The 22,242-nt window shown below is 50.1% G+C and overlaps 1 long non-coding RNA gene across 1 annotated transcript; it reads right to left on the bottom strand.

The window, feature by feature from the left end:
* Positions 1 to 15,527: 15,527 nt before the first annotated feature.
* Positions 15,528 to 17,986, bottom strand: LOC308640424. Its single transcript, XR_014020263.1, has 3 exons — positions 16,309 to 17,986; positions 16,073 to 16,140; positions 15,528 to 15,832 (listed from the first exon to the last, which is right to left on the bottom strand). It is a non-coding gene; the product is annotated as an uncharacterized lncRNA (long non-coding RNA).
* Between the last annotated feature and the right edge of the window lie 4,256 nt (positions 17,987 to 22,242).

Raw genomic sequence — 22,242 nt, forward strand, 5'->3', positions numbered from 1 at the left:
AAAACGCCAGGCTTCTCTAAAAATATAACCCATGAGGGTCCCCAAGCCAGGCATCTCCCCCAGGCTACTCAGAGGAGAAGGGAACCCCAGGCATCCAAAGAGACATAAACCAGAGGGTCCACACAACAGGCATCTCCCTCAGGCCACTCTGAGAAGAAAACCCAGGGCCTACATAGAGTTGCGACCCACAAGGCTCCCCACATTTGGCATCTCCCTCAGGCCAATGTGAGGAGAAGGAAGCCCCAGGCATCCCTAAGACATGACTCACAAAAGTCCCTAAGCCAAGAGTCCGCGCTGAGGCTGCTCTGAGGAGAAGGGAGCTCCGTGAGCCCCTGGTGGCATGACCCACGAGAGTCCCCAACCTGGGTCTCTCTCAATTTGCTCTGAGAAGGGAGCTCTGTCCGTCCATGTGGAGTGACCCAACACTCCCAGGAATGGGGCTCTCCCGGGTTGGTCCTGAGGGGGAAGCAGTCTCCTCACTTTCAAAAAGGCGGCATTAAAGATGGCGGCGAGGCCCCTCCCCTGATTGACTACGCCTCCTTTGGCCAAGCACAGCAACCCTGGCAACCGCCCCAGGCAGCTCTGAGGAGACGAGAACCAAGGGCTACTTAGAGACTTGACCCACGAGGCTCCCCAGGCCTGGCATATCCCTCAGGCTGCAGTAAGGATGAGGTTGTCCCGCAGTGTCCCTAGAATGTGACCCACGAGGGTCCCCAAAACAGGCGTCTCCTTCAAGCTGCTCTGAGGAGAATGGAACCCCAGGCATCCCTAGAGACACGACTCACAAAAGTACCTAAGCCAAGAGTCCACTGAGGCTGCTCTGAAGAGAAGGGAGTTCCGTGAGTCCCTGGAGGCATGACCCATGAGAGTCCCCAACCTGGGGATTCAATCTGCTCTGAGAACGGAGCTCTGGCCCTCCCTGTGGAGTGAGCCAACACTCCAAGGACTGGGGCTCTCCTGGATTGGTCCTGAGGGGGAAGCCAGCCCCTCACTCTCAAGGAGGCGGCCTTAAAGATGGCGCTGAGGCCCCGCCCCAGGTTGGCCACGCCCCCTTCCGCTGCACACAGCAACCCTGGCGTCTGCCCCAGGCCGCTCTGAGGAGAAGGGAACCCCCAGCCTAATTAGAGACATGACCCACGAGGCTCCCCAGGCCTGGCATCTCCCTCAGGCTGCTGTAAGGATGAGGGAGCCCCCCAGTGTCCCTAGAATGTGACCCAAAATGGTCCCCACACCAGGCACCTACCTCAGGCTGCTCTGAGGAAAACAGAACCCTGGGCGTCCCTAGAGACATGACCCAAGAGGGTGCCCGTACCAGGCGTCTCGTCAGGCCACTGAGTTAAAGGGAGCCCCAGGCACCCCTAGAGACATGGCCCACGAGGGTCCCCACACCAAGTGTCTCTCTCAGGCTGCTGAGGAGAAGGGAACCCCAGGCATCCCTAGAGACACGACTCACGAAAGTCCCTAAGCCAAGAATCAACACTGAGGCTGCTCTGAGGAGAAGGGAGCTCCGTGAGCCCCTGGAGGCATGACCCACGAGAGTCCGCAACCTGGGTGTCTCTCTCAATCTGCTCTGAGAAGGGAGCTCTGCCACTCCCTGTGGAGTGACCCAACACTCTGAGGACTGGTGCTCTCCCAGGTTGGTCCTGAGGGGGAAGTCAGCTCCTCACTCTCAAGGAGGCAGCATTAAAGATGGCGGCAAGGCCCTGCCCCTTATTGACCACACCCCTTTGGCCATGCGCTGTGCAGGAGCTCCTCCCAGCTCAGAGGCGGGGCCTCTCCTGGCTCCCTGGTGAATGTCAGCACCTTCTTCCACCCTCAGCAGTTAATGAATAAAACATGTTCCCACTGCTCTAACAAGGTCTGGCTGTGGCACCTGAGGAGTGGAATCTCAGAAGAGGAGAAATGGAGTCCAGGAGACCCCCTCCCTGCACTCCACCAGGCCAAGTGCTGCAGCAGCCTGAGACAGGCAGGCAGAGGCACAAAGGGAGGCAGCTACAGGGAGTCTAGACCCTCAGCCCAAGGGCAGAGGCCAGAAACAGACCACCTCAGAGGCTTCTGGGACGTGTAGTCTTTGAGACAGAGTGACTTAGGCAGGGACTGCTCCAATTCAGAATCAGGGGTTTTAAGAAAATCTCTTAATTCCCAGCCCAGGATGACCACTGTAGGAGGGTAGAAGAACCTGAGCTCAGACCAAATTCCCAGTAGCCTATGAGAGCATTCTAGATCATTCAGTCTGTCTTGCCTGCCCAGCTCTCACCATGGATGCCTCTGGGAGCTTCAAGCTACACAGATTCAGGGTTCTCAGGGTTTCTGTACAGTGTAGTCTGGTGCTCTGCTCACACAGTCTTTGCCCTTCGGGACCATGGAAGCTGTGTGCCATGTGCTGGCCCAGACACCCTGGAGAACCCTGGCAGTGGACTCTGGTGTTCTACCCGTGCAGCCCTCACCCCAGAAGCCTAGGGGTTGCAAGTAGCACATTCACCCTCATACCATCAGGATTCTGAGTAGTGCAGTCTTGTATTCCACATTGCAGGCCAGCTGCAGAGGCCAGCTGCAGAGGCCAGCTGCAGGCTACTCAGGCACCCCTAGTGATTCTGAACAGTGTAGCCTGGCATTCTGCCCATTCAGCCCTCACTTCAGAGGTCTATGGGGGCTTCAAGTAGCACATTCAACCTCATACCCCCACCCAGGATTCTGGGTAGTGTAATCCAGTCTTCTACAATGCAGCCCCCATTGCAGAGGTCTCTAGAAATTGCAGGCTACACAGTCACTCAGGCATCCCTAGGGATTCTTGACAGTGTAGTCTGGTGTTCTCTTTCCTCTCTCACTCTCTCTTTAAAAAAAAAAAATAAGCAATAAGGAACACAAGTAATGGAGTCTCTCCTGGGCTTAGGACCCTCATTCATCATTCCTCCTTCATCCCATCCAGGTTCTCCAGGAAAAACCTGGGGTAACTGTAGGAAGATGATGAGGGGCTGGGGCTGAGGCTCCGTGGTAGAGCACTCGCCGAGCACGTGCAAGGCACTGGGTTCCATCCTCAGCACCACATAAAAATAAATAAATTAAATAAAGGCATTAGGTCCAACTACATCTAAATTTTATTTCAAATTATGGCAATATATACATATGTAAATTATTTTTAAACAGATGATGAGGGTCACAACCTAAGGCCTGCTGCAGAGCCAGCCTGAATGAAATAGTGAAGGAGCAGGGCGCTCAGCCAGGCTATCCCAGCTCTCAGTCCCAAGGTGGGGCTCTCTCCTCACCAATACCACATTTCCCACACCTGCTGCGGGTCATTCCAGAAGCTTCTAGTGGCAACCTCCCTGTGGCAACTCAGAACAAGAGAGCTCCAGGCATCCCTAGAGACATGACGCACAGTGTCCCCAAGCCAGGTGGCTCCCTGAGGTAGCTCTGAGGAGAAGGAACTCCAGGCCTCCTCAGAGTCATAACCCACAGTGTCCCCGAGCTGGTGTCACACTTGGGCTCCTCTGAGAAGGGAGCTCTGGGCCTCCCTAGAGACATGACCCACAGTGTCCCCAAGCCAGGCATCACCCTCAGGCAGTTCTGAAAATAAGGGAGCTCCAGTGGTCCCTAGAGACATGACAATAGACCCAGCCTGATTCCCTCTTTAAATTGGGAACCATCTTGCCACAAAGCCAGGAAAAGCTAATTTTGGCTTCTCTGTAAATTACTGCAAATTCTGAACCTGCTTGGAATGCCTGCCCGTGCCTAGGACTCCCCCCTGCCTGGCTCTCTGACCAGACAGCAGCCCTCTCTGAAACTGTAGTGATGCCTCATCAATCTTGGCCTTCCTTGGCCAGACAACGCCCCTCTCTGAGGCTCTAATGACCTTCATAAATTCTGATGTCAGGCCAGCAAAATGTGAACTAGCCTTTGTGCTCTGCTGTCCCAGTGTTGTTATCTGCAACCCCCTTTGTGTAACTTTCTGGGCTATGGAGCTGTGCTGCGAGGGAGCTGGGGCTGTCTTTTCCCGCAGTTTTGGGTGGGAGAGGCAGCCCGGATGGTGGAAATAATCAGCTTGCATTAATTTGATTTTAATTGGAGTCACTGGTCTTTTCTTGTGTCCTGGTCTAACAGTGACCCACTGTGACCCCAAGCCATGTGGCTCCCTGAGGTAGCTCTGAGGAGAAGGGAGCTATGGGCGACCCTAGGACCAACAGTGCCCCCAAACCAGGCGCCCACCTGAGGCAGCTCTGAGGAGAAGGGAGCTCCAGGCATTCCTAGGGACATGACCCATAGTGTCCCCAAACCAGGCGCCCACCTGAGGTAGCTGTGAGGAAAAGGGGGCTCGGCCCCTCCCTGAGGGGCGACCCACAGTTTCCAGGAGCCAGGCTCTGCCGTGTGGGCCCTGAGGAGAAAGCTCACCTCTCAACCTGAAGGAGGACTGGCATCAAAGATGGCGACGAGGCCCCACCCCTGATGACCACGCCCCCCGATGGCCAAGTGCCCGGATAGCCACGTGCCCAATGGCCATGCCCCTAATGGCCACGCTTGATGGCCAGCCCTGCAGGACCCTGCTCATGCTCAGAGGTGGTGCCTACCCCTAGTTCCTGGTAAATCTCAGTCCTTTCTCCACTCTCAGCTGTTGCTGGATAAAACCTGTCGCCACTGCTGTCACAAGGTCTGGCACAGTTGGCTGTGTCATGGTGGAGTGGAATCTCAGGAGAGGAGAAAAGGGAGTCCAGAAGCCCACCTCCCCGTTCACCAGAAAGCAGGGAGCTGAAACTCCAAACCCCAGCTCTTGTGCTACAGCGAAAGAAAATTTAAAGTCAGACACCAAAAGTCATGCAGGAGAGGTTTCTGAGAAGTGACAGTGAGGTGAAAATAAACTAAAAGAAAAGTGAGGCTTAAGCAAAAGCACTCTCAAGAGGGAGAGTGGGCCATCTCCAGGCAGAGAATAAAAGGACACAAGGCTGTCCCCAAACTTCATTACTGTTGATGTTTGCCAGGAGAACTGGGGACCACCTCTGTACTCTGCCCATCAGGTGGTCAACTCCTCCTTCACGTTGGGCAGTGGAGTTGTTGACCTTAGCTGGTCCTCTCCAGAACTGTCACGGTGGCCATCCTATTTAGGGGGCTTCATCCACAAGTCAATCCCATGTTGATGTGGGCACTGGGGTCAACTGCTGGTCAGAAGTTACCTTAGTGTGACTGTGCTACTACAGGGATCTTCTGTAGTGGCACCCCCTCCTCCACAGAAAATCTTAACTAAGTTTCCCCAGAAATCTTCACCATAATTGATTTGAGGACTATCAGCAAAAGAGACTCTGTCTACAAGAGAGATCAATGTTGGTAAACTTCCTATTTTCCTGTTTCTCTATTTTACTTGGCCACTGGCCTGGAAGAAATCATCACTCCAGGTGCTGAATGCCCCATTACTAGTTTACCACAAACATTTATCCAGTTTAGTAGTTTGTAGAAGTGTGGGGAGCCACTCTGAATGACCCACACCTTCCAGTCCTGAAGCAAGAGGCTCTGAATGATCATTTCAATTATTTCATGGTGACTTGGGCATTGTCCCAGCTCAGAAAGTCAAAGGCATGTCTTCAGATGTAGGTGTCACCCCTGAGGTTGAGCTACACTCACCTGTTCCTCTGTAATCCTCCCCCTTTGCCCTGTTTGGGATAGAATGGTCCATGGAAACTCCCTTTGTGTGTCCCCTGCTCTTGCTCTACCTTTGGGTGTGGCCTTCCTAGATGTCAGTCAACCTGCTGACACATACATCAGGCAGCTAGACTCAACCCCCTGAAACCTGAACCCTTGCCTCATTTGAATGGCTTTGTCTCAATAAAAGTGTTCAACACAAGTGTGTGTGTGTGTGTGTGTGTGTGTGTGTGTGTGTGTTCTCTCTCTCTCTCTCTCTCTCTCTCTCTCTCTCTCTCTCTCTCTCTCCAGACCCTTAAGGGTAGAGGAGCCATCACTATAGGACCCAAAGAAAAAGGTATTTTTCTGTCTCTTGTGTGATTATTTAACACAGCCCAGTTCACCTGGAGTGACCCTGAGTGTTTTAGTCATGAAAAAGGTGACAATTTGTGGCCGATATGGAACTCTAGGATGAAGTTTAGAAATTTAGTGGGCTTGAAATTTCTCTCCAGAAGTTAAGCACGCTTAGAATTTCAGAGTATTGTGGGCTGAATTGTAGAAAGTAAGTAAAGTAGAAGAAAAATCTGTGACATTCAACTTTTTAATATTTGGGTGTAGTTTGTGTTTAGAAAGAAAAAAATTATTTTTATAATTCTAGAGACTCTAAATGTAAAGAATTATTCAGATGATTAATGGGATATGTTGTTAAGTCTTCTCCGATGGGGAAAGTGCTTTTGTGGACTTTTTTGGATTGTTTTTGTAAATTTTTATATTTTGAAATATTAGGTAAAGATGGGGGGATTATATATGAGAAGTCTGTGCTTGGAGAGTGAGAAAAAGGGAAGGAAGATTTTATGATAAGACTTGATACAAGGATTCTTTACCTGTAGAGGAGTGAATGTTATTTTTGTGAATACTCAGAAGGTTTATACTGAACCTCTTTGCTACATTCTTGTCCTACTGAATCAGAATGGCTGGAACTCAGCCACTGTGGACAAAAGACTTTAGCTGCTGTTCCCTGTGGTGTCTGTAACTAGACTCACAGCCAGCACTGCTTTTAACCCTTAAGCAACCTGGCCTGGGTGCCAAATGAAGACTGCCCTAAAATCTGAGAGAAACACTGGTGTCTGCAGTTAAACCTCACTTTTTTTTAGAGAGAGAGAGAATTTTTTAATATTTATTTTTTAGATTTTGGTGGACACAATATCTTTATTTCATTTTTATGTGGTGCTGAGGATGGAACCCAGCGCCCTGAGCTTGCCAGGAGAGCTCACATCCCCAGCTTGAGCCACATCCCCAGCCCCTAAAACTCACCTTTAAAGTCCTCTGTACTACAAGGAAAAGTACAAAACATAGGAAAATACAAGCTGCTACCCATCCCTAGGATCCTGCCTAGGTGGGAGATAGAGACAAATCTAACAGAATCCCACCAGCTAGGGGAGCTCAGGGAACCTTTGCCTGACTGTGGGCAGCAGGCTCCATGCTGTTTCCATCACCATGGTAACTGCTGGAAGCCTAGCAGAGCTTTTTTGAATTAAATAACCTGACTTTTCTCTGTGGTTATGTTACTAAATAAAGCTATTGATGGGAGGTTTCCAACTATGCTTTTTTATATTTTGCTTTTAATTTTGAAGGTTATGGGGGTGCACTTGCTTGTCGCAGAAACAAAAGCCCGCAATGTTCCTGTGATGAGCATAAAACCCTTACTCTCATTTCTGACTAAGTAATTGTAAAAAATAAAATATACATAAGGGTCTTATTTCAGCTACATCATGTGACATCACACATTTATTTATGCACTCCTAGTTAAAAATAAATTGAAATGGATCCAAATATCTTAAGAACCACGTGGTTACATAAAGTTAACACAATTATAAGTTATGCCCTTATTATTAATATATTTTTTCTAGGTATTTTGATAATCTATAGTTATTAATTCATAAATAATTAGCATATATGTCTAACTGTTTAGTTAATATATATTTATCTAATTGCTTTTCTTCAACAGAAACACATAATTTACATACTTCTTATACATGCATTTATCTGATGTTCTGCCTTACCTTCTCTGCTTCTGTTTATAGATATTTTAGATACAGACATTTTAGATGAATATATTTTACTATAAATTTGCTTTCAAGAGAGACTACAACCTTCAAGTAATCTCTAGTTCTCAAAGTTATCTTACAAATTTTCTTTAAATTTTTTATTTTAGTTGTCGTTGGACACAATACTTCCATTTTTAAATGGTTTTAGGTAGTGCTGAGGATTGAACCCAGCGCACTGCACGTGCTAGGCGAGTGCTCTACCACTGAGCCACAACCCCAGCTCCTGTATAAACTTTTATAAGATGATAAACAAATATAATTCTATCTTCAGAAATATTCAAGGGCTTTAACTATTTTTTCAATAATATTTCTTCTTATCAAAGTACAAAAATTTGTTTAGATTCTAAGGTTTTCAAAAATTACTCCAAAGTATAAGCAGGAAAAAATCTAAAAGGAAAAGATGCTTCAACCGAGAGGAAGCACACATTGGAGGTCCTAAGAAGAATCCAAAAAAATCATCTTTGGGTGAAACAAGGTCTTTACATTCTAGGTTTTTTTTTTTAATTTTTTTTTAATATTTATTTTTTTAGTTCTCGGCGGACACAACATCTTTGTTTGTATGTGGTGCTGAGGATTGAACCTGGGCCGCACGCATGCCAGGCGAGTGTGCTACCGCTTGAGCCACATCCCCAGCCCTACATTCTAGGTTTTAATGATAAAAGTATTTTCCTAAACCAGAAAATCTTTATATCATTATCTAGACAGATGATATAAAAAGTTAAAACAATTAAAAAGAGATTTATATGTACTGTACTGACTATCAAAATTTTAACTGATTAATATTTCAGGCTATTTCCCTAATTTTACTATGCTAATGTGATCTAAGGTTTGTCCATATTTTGACATGATAAAACCTATTAAAATGTTTTTATTTCCTTTAAGGAAGGTATTTATTGCCTAATGATTCGTACTGTTTAATGATATAAAATAAAATAAAAAAAGACAAATCCTGTAACAAGGCCTCTGGCCCTCAGCTGGAGCCTCACTGAGATGGCTACATCTCTGAGAGAAGTTACTAATCAGGCTCCATGGTAAGAGCTGGCAGGGGGAGGAAGGGAGGGGAGAAGCAGCTCCCCCCTTCTCAGTCACTGTCCTTGAAAGGTTAACTTGCCCAGAACAATAAAAGAAAAAGCTGCTTTGGTGTGAACTTCTGCAGACTGGGAGCTTCTGAGCCCCTCCCCTTACATGCTGGGTATAGAGTTCTGAAACTACTGAACTCAAAGTTCAGAGGGATTGATTGATTACATCAAAAGCTGTGCCCTCTGAACCTGGCTATAGCCAAATAAAATCTGCTTCCTGTTTGGTGTCTTGCTTGGTCTGTGCCCTGTAGCACTTCCTTTCCAGACAAATGGAGCCACCTTTAGCCATAATTTGTAGCTTCCCACCAACCTCAGTGGACAGAGTTAGTCCCATTACTCCTTTTTCTTGACATGTCTTCCCATTAGCTCCTCTGCTTCAGTTTATTTCTACAAATTAACTACCACCTTTGCTTTCTCATCTACTTTGGGAGTAGTTTAAAGAACTCTTGGGACCTTGCCTGCATTTCACTGCTCATTGCTAGCTACTACCTAACACCTGCACCCCAGCCCTGCACTCCACCAGGCCAAGGGCTGCTGCAGCCAGGGGCCAGGTGGGCAGGGGTGCAGACATGTGCAGCTGCAGGAGCTGGGAAATTCACTCATGAGCCCAACAGAAGCCCAGAAACAGCCCACTGCAGAGGCCTCTGGGAAGTGTGGTGTTTGAGACAGAGTGACTTAGCCAGAGGCTGCCCCATTTTTAGATCATGGTTTTTTAGTAAAGAAGTTAAGGCTGGATGCAGTAGCACACACCTGAAATCCCAGGGGCTCTGGGAGTGAGGCAGGAGGATCACAAGTTCAAGGTTAGTCTCAGCAATTTAGTTAGACCCTAAGCAACTTGGCAAGACCTTGCCTCAAAATAGAAACTGAACAGGGCTGGGTTGTGGCTCAGTTGTTAAGCACCTCTGAGTTCAACACCTGGTGGAAAAAAAAAAAAAGTTTAATCTCAGCCCATGGTGACCACTGTCAAGGGGAGGAGAACTTACTTCAGATCAAACCCTCTGGTGATTCTGGGAACACAGGCTTCAGCCCCCTGCCTTGGGGCATTCTAACTAATTCTAAATAATTCATTCTAGATGATTCAGCTCTAGTCATGGATGCCCCTGGGAGCTGCAGGCTACACTTTCTTTCAGAATTCCCAGGGAACCTTCACTGTGAAATCTGGTGTTCTGCCCCCACACTGTAACCACAGAGGATCTGAGAGCTGTGTGACACATGCTGTCCAGGCACCTGGAGGGCCCTGGCAGTGTCACCTAGTGTTCTGCCCACACACCCTAGCCACAGAGCTGTGTGCCACATGCTGTCCAGGTACCTGTGTCACCTGGTGTTCTGCCCACACAGACCTTGCCATAGAAGACCTGAGAGCTGTGTGACACGTGATGTTCAGGCACCTGGAGGGCCCTGGCAGGGTCACCTGGTGTTCTGCCCACACAGACCTTGCCACAGAGGACCATGGGGCTGTGTGCCACATGCTGGTCCAGGTGCCCTGGAGGACCCTGGCAGTGTCACCTGGTGTTCTGCCCACACACCCTAGCCACAGAGGACCTGAGAGCTGTGTGCCACATGCTGGAACCTGGAGGACCCTGGCAGTGTAGTCAGGTGTTTTGGCCATGCAGGCCTCACCACAGAAGCCTACAGAGGCTGCAAGTACCACATTCTCCAGGATTCTGGCCAGTGCAGTCCAGTATTCTACAATGTGGCCCTCATTGCAGAAGTTTCTGTGAGGTGCTACATGGGGGCCCCTAGGGATTCTGGGAGTGGCCATCTGTGTTTCTCCTGTGTCCTTGGATTTCTCCCCAAAATACACTCAAGCCACACAAAACACACTGAAGTGTCATAATGATGAGCAGCCAAAGCCTCAGTGAGGAAAACTGTTGTAAAAGAAGTTCTGCTGAAATATTACCTGGGAAAGCAAAGAACATGGCAGAACTTCCTTCTCAGCACACTAGGCAGTGCACAGGAAGCTTCTTCCTCATGTTTTCCTCACCTGGACCTCGGTCATCCTGAATCCACAGTGGAGTCTCCATGGGTAGGTGCCAAGGAGAAGGAAGCCCTGGTCCTCACCATAGATATATCCACCAGGCATCCCCAGGCCATGGTGTCTCTCCACATGGGTCCCCAGGGTAAGGAAGCCCTGGTCCCCATCTTAGACAGAGCCTCCAGGCATCCCCAGGCCATGATGTCTCCCCAAGAGGGTCCCCAGGATAAGGAAGTTCTTGTCCTCTCCACAGACAGAGCCTCCAGGCATCCCCAGGCCATGATGTCTCCCCAAGAGGGTCCCCAGGATAAGGAAGTTCTTGTCCTCTCCACAGACAGAGTCCCCAGGCATCCCCAGGTCATGATGTGTCCCCAAGAGGGTCTCCAGGGTAAGGAAGTTCTTGTCCTCACAACAGACAGAGTCCCCAGGCATCCCCAGGTCATGATGTCTCCCCAAGAGGGTCCCCAGGGTAAGGAAGTTCTTGTCCTCTCCACAGACAGAGTCCCCAGGCATCCCCAGGTCATGATGTGTCCCCAAGAGGGTCTCCAGGGTAAGGAAGTTCTTGTCCTCACAACAGACAGAGTCCCCAGGCATCCCCAGGTCATGATGTCTCCCCAAGAGGGTCCCCAGGGTAAGGAAGTTCTTGTCGTCTCCATAGGCAGAGTCCCCAGGCATCCCCAGGTCATGATGTCTCCCCAAGAGGGTCCCCAGGGTAATGAACTTCTGCTCCCCACCTTAGGGCCCCCAGGCATCCCCAGATGTGGCATTTCCCACGTGGGTCCCCAGGAGAAGGAAACTTGCAGAGGACACAGAACACCACCCCCCAAAAGCAGGTGGTCAGAGACAGTTGTTATGCGCGCCCCCTGCTGGCCACCATGGGCAGCGCAGGGCGCCGGAGGTTCAGCCTTCAGAGCTGCCTCTGCACACCCTAATGCCAGTCAACAGTGAAGATCTGAAATTCATAGTTCTGATGATTTCTGGTCATAATTTCATAAATAAAAAAGAAAGAGGGATGGGGAAGTGTCAATGGCAAAGCTCTGGCCTAGCACATGTGAGGCACGGGGTTTGATCCTCAGCACTGCATTATATAAATAAGATAAATAAATAAAGACATGCTGTCCATCTACAACTATAAAAAAAATTAAAAATAGAGCCCATCCTATGTCTTGGTCACAATGGATGGAGATAGAAAGCTGCAAAGTACATGGCCCGTAGGCAAAATTCCACTGATTTCCTATACAGTAGCAATCATGTAGAGGAAAGAGTGGAATGTGTAAACTGGAATAACAGAATTTTAAATGTGTTAACATGTAAAATAGCAACCCCCAAAATTGAAGTACCTGCTTTCAGAAAATCTTGAAACAGTAGAAAGAAATCAAATGCAATATAAATAAATGCAGAGATATTCCTTGTTCAGGTCTCAATGTCATTAAGATGAACCTCCTCTGCAGATTCAGTGATTCCAAGTGAAATTCCCAACAAGCTGTTTCTGAACCTAGGATCCAGACGCACCTCAAAAAGGCACACATCTGGAGCCCAGAATCTGTCAAAATACTCCATAGACTTGCGTTTACAATGGGAAACTGCAAAACTCTAGAAGACATGCATAACCATACGTTTCATGGTGAGGCTTTAAATAAAGCCCCCAAAACAAATCCATGAAAGACAAAACTGATAATGTGAATTGCATTAAATCACTCTGCAAAAGCCCATATTAAGGAAATGAAAAGACAAGTAAAAGACTGGGTGAAACATCTGGAAAGCATGTGTCTAAAATAAACTTGTGTCCAGAACATAGTAAGACACTCAGCAATAAGATAATCCATTGGGTAAAATCTAAAGAGACAACTCATAAGAAAGTATGATGTTGCAGTAATTCACTTGCAGGTCAGCATGGGAAAAGAAAGAAGAAGCAGAGCAAGTGAAGCAGCAGCAGAAAAAAAGTCCTTTATTGTGTACAAGCAATCTTTTTATAGTATTGTGAACAAAGAAGGCAGCCTTCCAACATCAATAAATCAGGTCTTTCAGCTAATTAAACATAGCATACAGAAGTTTTACTTTCTAATCAGAAGTGACCCGCTTCTCATGGCTAATCTATTCTTGGCCCAGAGTATGCTGAGCTCTGCTCTTTGTTAAGAACAGATAATAAAATTTTTCTCAGCACCCTCCTAGCCCCCTTGGCAGAACATCCCATTTGCAGGCAAGTCCTCCCAAGGACAGCAGACACCTCGTTTTCAAGCATGTCCCGCTGTTACCTGTCTATACCTTGACAGAATATCCCGTTTGCAGGCAGACTCCACCAAGGACAGTAATAGTAACGCAGTCACATCTGATTCTCTACATCTCCCTCCTTTTGTTTTTGTAAAAGAGCCATAGCAGAAGCGAAAAGAGAGGTTTCATGTTTCAGTTGCCTTCGCTTTTTCCAGCATTGGATGACTATATACAAAACAAAACACAAAACAAAAATTATTACAGTGTTACCTAAAGAAGTTGACAACAAGGTAGAGAAATGACTTAAAGGATTTAAATTAGCAATACTTGAAGACAATTTTTGTAAAATGTCAGATCCTGTTAGTTCAGGTAATGTCTTACTAAAGGTATCCATAATAGTTTTTTCCAAATTCATAATTTCTAAAGTTAAATTTTGATGTCCATGTAACTGTCTTTTAACAGTTTCCCAGAAATCACTGGTATTATATGGCACAGGAGTCACACAAATATGAGAAGAATTCCAGTCACACTTCAGAACACTTCTGGTAGCCAAGATAGTCACTTGATCGCCAAGCCAGGAAACAGTATGTTGTAAATTGATCACATCTGTAGCCAATTGAGAGTTTAAGTCCTTTTGTTGTTGCCATATTAAATGAGCATCTTGATGCCATGTTCTCATGAAATTCGCAGTTTGAATGTCTTCATGCAAAGCAACACTAGCTATCGCAGCAGTGGCAGTTACAGAAGCAACTGCAAGGAATGAAGCTATAACTATTCCTATTAATTGTAGAGAGCGATGTAACAAAACTTGAACAGCATTGTACAAATGAGTAACAGACAATGAATCAGACCAAGGATGAGTCAAATTAACAGGCACCCACAATTCTGTGCGAGCTTTAACAATAACTAAAGAATAATTATTAATTTCTATTAATTTCCAATTAGTTCTATTTACACATTGAGTATACATGATATTGTTCCCCAAGTTACATTCCATTCCCAGTTTCCAATCATAATAAGGGAATTTAACACATGCAGAAGCAAAATAAGTCAGATTATTATGTAGATGTACTTCAAAAGGAGAGGAATGGGATACATCTAACGTGAAATTTCCAGTCCATACAGTGAGTTTCCCAGATACTGCCCATAATTTCTATATATCCCCTTGAATATTGGAAAACCTTATATGCTGTAACATTGGAGGGACCAAAGCATAATGTTGCATTTTATTTTATTTTTTTTAAGAGAGAGTGAGAGAGGAGAGAGAGAGAGAGAGAATTTTTAATATTTATTTTTTAGTTCTGGGGGACACAACATCTTTGTTGGTATGTGGTGCTGAGTATCGAACCCGGGCCACACGCATGCCAGGCGAGCGCACTACCGCTTGAGCCACATCCCCAGCCCCTAATGTTGCATTTTAATTGTCTCATTACCCCAAGCATTTATTGTCCCATAATGTCGATGCCATCTTAAAGTACGATTTGACCAACTTTTTGAATCTTCCTCATTGCCCAGATCTGATTTAGGAAAGTCATCTATAGTATCACAAATATCTTCTTTGGGCTCCGTTTTGTTAACCTTATTATTAGATTCTGATGTATTAACTTGTCTTTCACAAAGAGAGCCCTTTTAATTATTGCTTTCTAATAATTGTAATGCTACACAATGTCCAAATCTTCAAAGAAATAACATTCCCAGCCTGATGCTGCTTACGGAGCTCTTTTTGAACCAATTTCTATTCCCCTAAATTCAACTGGACCTTAGTTTGATACTGGAACCAGTGACAATGACATTCTATAATTTTAAATAACTCCTTGAGTCTCTTATGAGATGTTTTCACTCCTATGGAATATAATAATCCCTGTAGTAACTCCACATATTGTTCCTTTAAGGACTGGGAGTTTCCCATGTTAGTTCTGAAAGTCCCCCTAAAGTCTCTTTCAACCTGGGGCAATACCTTTCGATATTTTTTTTTAATATTTTTTTTTTAAGTGAGAGAGAGAGGGGAGAGAGAGAGAGAGAGAGAGAGAGAGAGAGAGAGAGAGAGAATTTTAATGTTTATTTTTAGATTTTGGCGGACACAACATCTTTGTTGGTATGTGGTGCTGAGGATCGAACCCAGGCCGCACGCATGCCAGGTGAGCGCTCTACTGCTTGAGCCACATCGCCAGCCCCCTTTCGATATTTTGTTAGTTCTGAAAGTCCCCCTAAAGTTTCTTTCAACCTGGGACAATACCTTTCGATATTTTGTTAATCCCGAAAGTCCCCCTTTCGTTTTCTTAACCCAGGATGCTTACCCTTTCGGTGCTGGATCCTGCTGACTATGCCAAATGTTGCAGTAATTCACTTGCAGGTCAGCATGGGAAAAGAAAGAAGAAGCAGAGCAAGCGAAGCAGCAGCAGAAAAAAAAATCCTTTATTGTGTACAAGTAATCTTTTTATAGTATTGTGAACAAAGAAGGCAGCCTTCCAACATCAATAAATCAGGTCTTTCAGCTAATTAAACACAGCATACGGAAGTTTTACTTTCTAATCAGAAGTGGCCCGCTTCTCATGGTTAATCTATTCTCGGCCCAGAGTATGCTGAGCTCTGCTCTTTGTTAAGAACAGATAATAAATTTTTTCTCAGCACCCTCCTAGCCCCCTTGGCAGAACATCCCATTTGCAGGCAAGTCCTCCCAAGGACAGCAGACACCTCGTTTTCAAGCATGTCCCGCTGTTACCTATCTATACCTTGACAGAATATCCCGTTTGCAGGCAGACTCCACCAAGGACAGTAATAGGAACACAGTTACATCTGATTCTCTACAGTATGAGATGGCAAAGAAGCATAGAAAGGATTCTTAGCATCACCTGTCATGAAGAAAGCACAGACAGACTCTTGAGATGTACTGCACACCTACTAAGCTGCTAAGGTCTTTCCTCAAGTGCAGTAGCCACCTTGAAGATGGTGAGCAGCCACAGGCACTCTCGGGCATTGCTGGTGGAGCACTCAACAGCTCACTACTATCAAAAAGCTGGCCATTTTCCCCAAAGTTAGACATGGTGTCACCTCATGATCCAAGAACACAGATGACTGCCTCGAAAACACACCTAGGTAACAGCATGGAGTTATGTACAGCAGTCCTGTTCACAGTGGTCAGATACCTCAGATGACGTCCCTGCCCATAGTGGGGGAGGGGGTGTTCAGAGAATGTCCCTGCCCAGAGGGTGGAGGGAGCTGGGAGTTTCAGAGGACATCCCTGCCCACAGGGCGGAAGGGGTTGGGGGACTTCAGAGGACATCCCTGCCCAGAGGGTGGAGGGGGTTGGGGGCCTCAGAGGACATACCTGAACCCACACATCACACTCTGCAGAGAGGAGACCACACCAATGCTCCAGTGGCACCACAGCCACCAGGCGGGGAAAGGGGATGGCTCCTGAAGGGCTCGGGGGAGCTCACTAGCTCTGTGTCTTACACTGATCCCTTGACAGTGTGTTTGGTTGTTGGCCTTCTGTTTTGTCTGCCAATAAATCAAAAGCCCAAGGCATGGACCCTTTCCCCCCTTGTCACTGAAGGCAGAACAGTGAGGACCCAGGAAACTCACATATCAGCTCAGGTCCCCACAGGAATCAACCCCTGGAGAAGCCCAAGCCTGGAACATCCATTCCTGGATCCAGAGAGAACTCTAGGGTTTGAGGCAGAGTTGGGTCAGGAAGGGGATGCCCTGGTCTCCTGGGAAGTCATGCTCCCTCTGTCTGTGGCCAGGCTCCTCCTTGGCGTCTCCTGGCTCCTCTCCTGGTTTCCTCCAATCTACAGCCTCAGAGGTGCAAGCCAGACAGAGATGGGGGTGTGTGCACATATGGAAAGGCACGCAGAGGTGCATGGGATGGCTAGGGACTCTGCGTGTTTCCTGCGGGGGCTGAGGACAGGCACTCCCCATAGCAGCCAAAGGCAGAGCAGTCACTGCCTCTGCCCTCTAGAGGTGTGGGGGGGTGCTTCCTGGTCGGGGATGCATGAGCCCAGACCTCCTGAGGCAGGTAGGAAGATGGTGTTCCCCCAAGTCCACACACCCTGCTGGAAGCAAATCCCCTGAGCTCAGGGACTCAGCATAGTTTGTGCCTCATGTGCAACACCCCCACCTCCACCTTGTCCCTCAAAACAACTGCCTGAGGAAAGCTCAAGGCTTCCAAGCAAACTTACTATGTCCTGGCCAACACCTGACGACAGGCCCCAACCTCCCTTTCTCCAGTCATTTAATAGAAAGGACTTGCAATTGACAACATGCATCTCTTGCAACTCAGAGGGGCTCAGAGCCTGAGAGCCATTACCTTGAAATACAATCATCCAGCAGGACAGGTTCTCTCTCCAGTCTCTGGGGGAGGACAGAATTCTTAGACCACTGCCACCAACACAGCTGGCCTAACTGCATTCACAACGACTGACTCTACTTCTTACTTCACAGAGTCCCAAGCTGAACTCTTCCCTTTCCCCTTTACTATGCCCAAATTACCTCTGCGCAGACCATAATGTAACTCGGCTCTTTCCTCTACCTTCAGTAGCTACCTAGTGAGATCTGACCCACTGCTACATCTGATGTCCAGTTGTGCCCATCGGTGACATCACAGACGTGGTCATCATCTGATGTCCAGTTGTACCCATCGGTGACATCACTGCAGTGGACGTTCAGGAGAAAGTATCAAGGAGACCACCTTCCTAAGTGCCATCCTCTGCACTCGGCCCCTCCAAGCACAGCTGCAGCCCGTGGAGCTGGCAGAGGAATGAACACGCCGGTCCCAGTCAGCCCTTGGTGGCCACTTGCAGCTGGCCAACACTCCACACAACACACCCGACTCTCCACCTCTGTGCCCAACTGTGGGAGGCCGGAAACCCAAGCGGCCGGCCGCAGAGGCCTCAGGGGAAGCGGGCCCCAGGCATTCTGGGTATTGCAGTCCAGCATCCTGCCCAGGAAGCCCTCACCATGATGGCCCCTGGGCACTGTAGTCCAGCGTTCTCCCAAGGCACCCTCACCATGATGGTCCCCGAGCATTCTGGGTATTGCAGTCCAGCATCCTGCCCACGCAACCCTCACCATGGTGGCCCCTGGGCACTGTAGTCCAGCGTTCTCCCAAGGCACCCTCACCATGATGGTCCCCGAGCATTCTGGGTATTGCAGTCCAGCATCCTGCCCACGCAACCCATACCGTGATGCCCCCAATCCTGGAAGCCAGGGCCCCGAGCATTCTGGGTAGTGTAATCCAGAGGTCTGCCCACGCAACCCTCACCATGATGGCCCCTGGAGCATTCTGGGTATTGCAGTCCAGCATCCTGCCCACGCAACCCTCACCATGATGGCCCCTGGGCACTGTAGTCCAGCGTTCTCCCAAGGCACCCTCACCATGATGGTCCCCGAGCATTCTGGGTATTGCAGTCCAGCATCCTGCCCACGCAACCCATACCGTGATGCCCCCAATCATGGAAGCCGAGGGCCGCTAGTTCTGGGTAGTGAGGTCCAGAGGTCTGCCCATGCAACCCTCATCGTGATGCCCCCCACAAGCCAAAGGCGAGCATTCTGGGTAGTGTAGTCCAGAGGTCTGCCCACGCAACCCTCACCATGATGGCCCCCGAGCATTCTGGGCATTGCAGTCCAGCATCCTGCCCACGCAACCCTCACTGTGATGCACCCACTCCTGGAAGCCGAGGGCCCCGAGCATTCTGGGTAGTGTAGTCCAGAGGTCTGCCCACGCAACCCTCGCGGTAATGCCCCCCCCCTCCTGGAAGCCGAGGGTCATTAGCATTCTGGCTACTGTAGTCTAGAGGTCGGTCCATGCAACCCCCATCGTGAGGCCCCTCCCTGGAAGCCGCAGCCCGATCATTCTGGGTAGTGTAGTCCAGCATCCTGCCCACACAACCCTCACCGTGATGGCCCCACGTCCTGGAAGCCGAGGACCCTGAGCATTCTGGGTAGTGTAGTCCAGAGGTCGGTTCGTGCAACCATTAGGGTGTTGGCCCTCCCCGGAAGCCGAGGGCCATTCGGATTCTGGGTAGTGTAGTCCAGAGGTCTGTCCACGCAGCTCTCACCAAGATGGGCCCCCTCCCCCGCCAAGCAGCAGGCCCCCAGGGATTCTGGGTAGTGTGCTTTGGCGCTCTGTGGAGTCACTACAGATACCCTGGGCAGCTGCAGGCCGTGAGGATTCTGGATACTGTAGTCAAGTGTTCTCCTATTCAGCCGCACTACAGAGGATCTGTCGACCCCTCAGCTGATCCATAACAATCCTCCCGGTCCCTCCTGGCGTACACTAAGGGGAGGTGCACCCCACTAATGGGACACCAGGAGGGACCTACTTGGAGTTCCGTAAAAATTGGTCACACAGGTGGGCCCTCAGGTGCTGGGCAGGGGGCAGGAGTCATGCTGTCTCAAGGGGCTTGTGATGAGGGGGGATGACCCCTGGCCTCGCCATCCTAGCCCAAGGTCATTATGCATTCCAGGATGGCTGCTACGAGGCAGGACAGAAGCTGCAGGCCAAGAATGTCGACATCCCGGTGACACCTGTGTTCCCTGGAGATAAGGGGGACAGGCCTGGACCCTCAGGGCTCCTGCCCCCTCGTCTGCCTGGGAGCTAAGCTCTGAGGGGACCAACAACCCAGGCATATAGAGGGGAACCTGGGGTCTGGGAGACCAAGGCCACTGGCCTGAGCTCAGAGGGACTGGGGAGGGGAGAGCGGGGGTCCCCAGTGGAGGCAATGGAGGGACAGTGGTCCCTGTGGTTTAGGTACTTGTCAGCTCATTGCTCTGCCTCAGCAATCCCACCCAGCCTGCACCCAGCCTGCCTCCTGGGCAGTGGGCGGTATTTTCTCATCACAGCTGGTTGGACACAGGGCTGGCTCCTGTGTGCACAGGCCCTCAGGGTCGCCACCACTGCTCCTCTCATGTCCCCTGGGAGAGTGGGTGGTGGGACATGGGATCAGATATTGAGGTGAGCAGATGCCACCTGGGGACGGGGAAGGGTGAGGAAGCTGGTCAATAACGGGGTGATGGGACATTATCGGGGAACGGGTGGTCAGATATAGGGTGGGGGACATCACCGAGTGTGTACGGAGAGACAAGGCGAAGAGTCCAGGGAGATGGAAGTGCCGAGACTTGAGGAAGAGAGCCCAGTGTGTACGGAGACACCCGAGAGACAAGACGAAGAGCCGAGGGCGGCTGAAGGGCGGAGACTTCACGAAGACAGCCGAGTGGCCTCGGAAGGGCCGAGTGTGTACGGAGACACCCGAGAGACAAGGCGAAGAGCCGAGGGCGGCTGAAGGGCGGAGACTTCACGAAGAGAGCCGAGTGGCCTCGGAAGGGCCGAGAGTGTACGGAGACACCCGAGAGACAAGGCGAAGAGCCGAGGGCGGCTGAAGGGCGGAGACTTCACGAAGAGAGCCGAGTGGCCTCGGAAGGGCCGAGTGTGTACGGAGACACCCGAGAGACAACGCGAAGAGCCGAGGGCGGCTGAAGGGCGGAGACTTCACGAAGACAGCCGAGTGGAAGAGAGCCCAGTGTGTACGGAGAAACCCGAGTGTGTACGGAAAGGGCCGAGGGTCGAGGACAGAGTGGAAAAGGGGGACCCAAAGAGCCCATGTTGGCAGGGAGTAGTGGAGGGCCAAAGAACCGGTTCAGGGGCGGCGCAGAGTGTCCAGGTCCTGAGTGGACCGCGGGGGCCACGCAGAGGGCACCGGGAGGGCCAGAGGCGGTGGACGGGCCGGGGGCAGTCGGCAGGCGGGGAGGGGAGCGGGGAGTGGGGGCGGCGCAGTAGGGCGTGGTGGAGGCCCGGGGCGTGGTGGAGGCCCGGGCCTGGGTCCAGCCTTCAGCGGGGACCTCTGAGGGTCGGCCCAGGTCAGGTGTAGCCCAGAACAGCCAGAGGAATACCACTTTCACTTCTGTGGTCAGAGTGGGAAGAGGACACGTGGGAACCTGTGTCCCTCAGGAAGCCTCCCTGCAGAGGTACCCAGCCCGACACCCCTCAGAGATCTGATGGAGTCCAGGGCACAGAGCCTGAAGAGTCCTGGCAGGGGCGGGGTCGTGAATGTGCCCAGGACACTGCGTCCTCCCCCAGTCGGCACTCGGGACAGTGTCCTCCTCCAGTCTACACTGCGGACACAGTGTCCTCCTCCAGTCTACACTCGGGACACCGTGTCCTCCTCCTGTCTACACTCGGGACACAACATCCTCCTCCAGTCTACACTGCGGACACAGTGTCCTCCTCCCGTCTACACTGCGGACACAGTGTCCTTCTCCAGTCTACACTGCGGACACCATGTCCTCCTCTAGTCTACACTGCGGACACGGTGTCCTCCTCCTGTTTACACTCGGGACACAGTGTCCTCCTCCAGTCTACACTCCGGACACGGTGTCCTCCTCCTGTTTACACTCGGGACACAGTGTCCTCCTCCCGTCTACACTGCGGACACAGTGTCCTTCTCCAGTCTACACTGCGGACACCATGTCCTCCTCTAGTCTACACTGCGGACACGGTGTCCTCCTCCTGTTTACACTCGGGACACAGTGTCCTTCTCCAGTCTACACTGCGGACACCATGTCCTCCTCCTGTCTACACTGCGGACACAGTGTCCTCCTCCAGTCTACACTGTGGACACAGTGTCCTCCTCCTGTCTACACTCGGGACACCGTGTCCTCCTCCTGTCTACACTCGGGACACAACATCCTCCTCCAGTCTACACTGCGGACACAGTGTCCTCCTCCAGTCTACACTCGGGACACCGTGTCCTCCTCCTGTCTACACTCGGGACACAACATCCTCCTCCAGTCTACACTGCGGACACAGTGTCCTCCTCCCGTCTACACTGGGGACACAGTGTCCTCCTCCAGCCTACACTGCGGACACCATGTCCTCCTCCCGTCTACACTGCGGACACAGTGTCCTTCTCCAGTCTACACTGCGGACACCATGTCCTCCTCTAGTCTACACTGCGGACACGGTGTCCTCCTCCTGTTTACACTCGGGACACGGTGTCCTCCTCCAGTCTACACTCCGGACACGGTGTCCTCCTCCTGTTTACACTCGGGACACGGTGTCCTTCTCCAGTCTACACTGCGGACACGGTGTCCTCCTCCTGTCTACACTCGGGACACAGTGTCCTTCTCCAGTCTACACTGTGGACACGGTGTCCTCCTCCAGTCTACACTGCGGACACAGTGTCCTCCTCCAGTCTACACTGCGGACACAGTGTCCTCCTCCTGTCTACACTGCGGACACAGTGTCCTCCTCCAGTCTACACTG

This window comes from Spermophilus citellus (genome assembly GCF_964194105.1).
Source record: "Spermophilus citellus genome assembly, contig: SCAFFOLD_444, whole genome shotgun sequence".
NCBI lineage: Eukaryota > Metazoa > Chordata > Mammalia > Rodentia > Sciuridae > Spermophilus > Spermophilus citellus.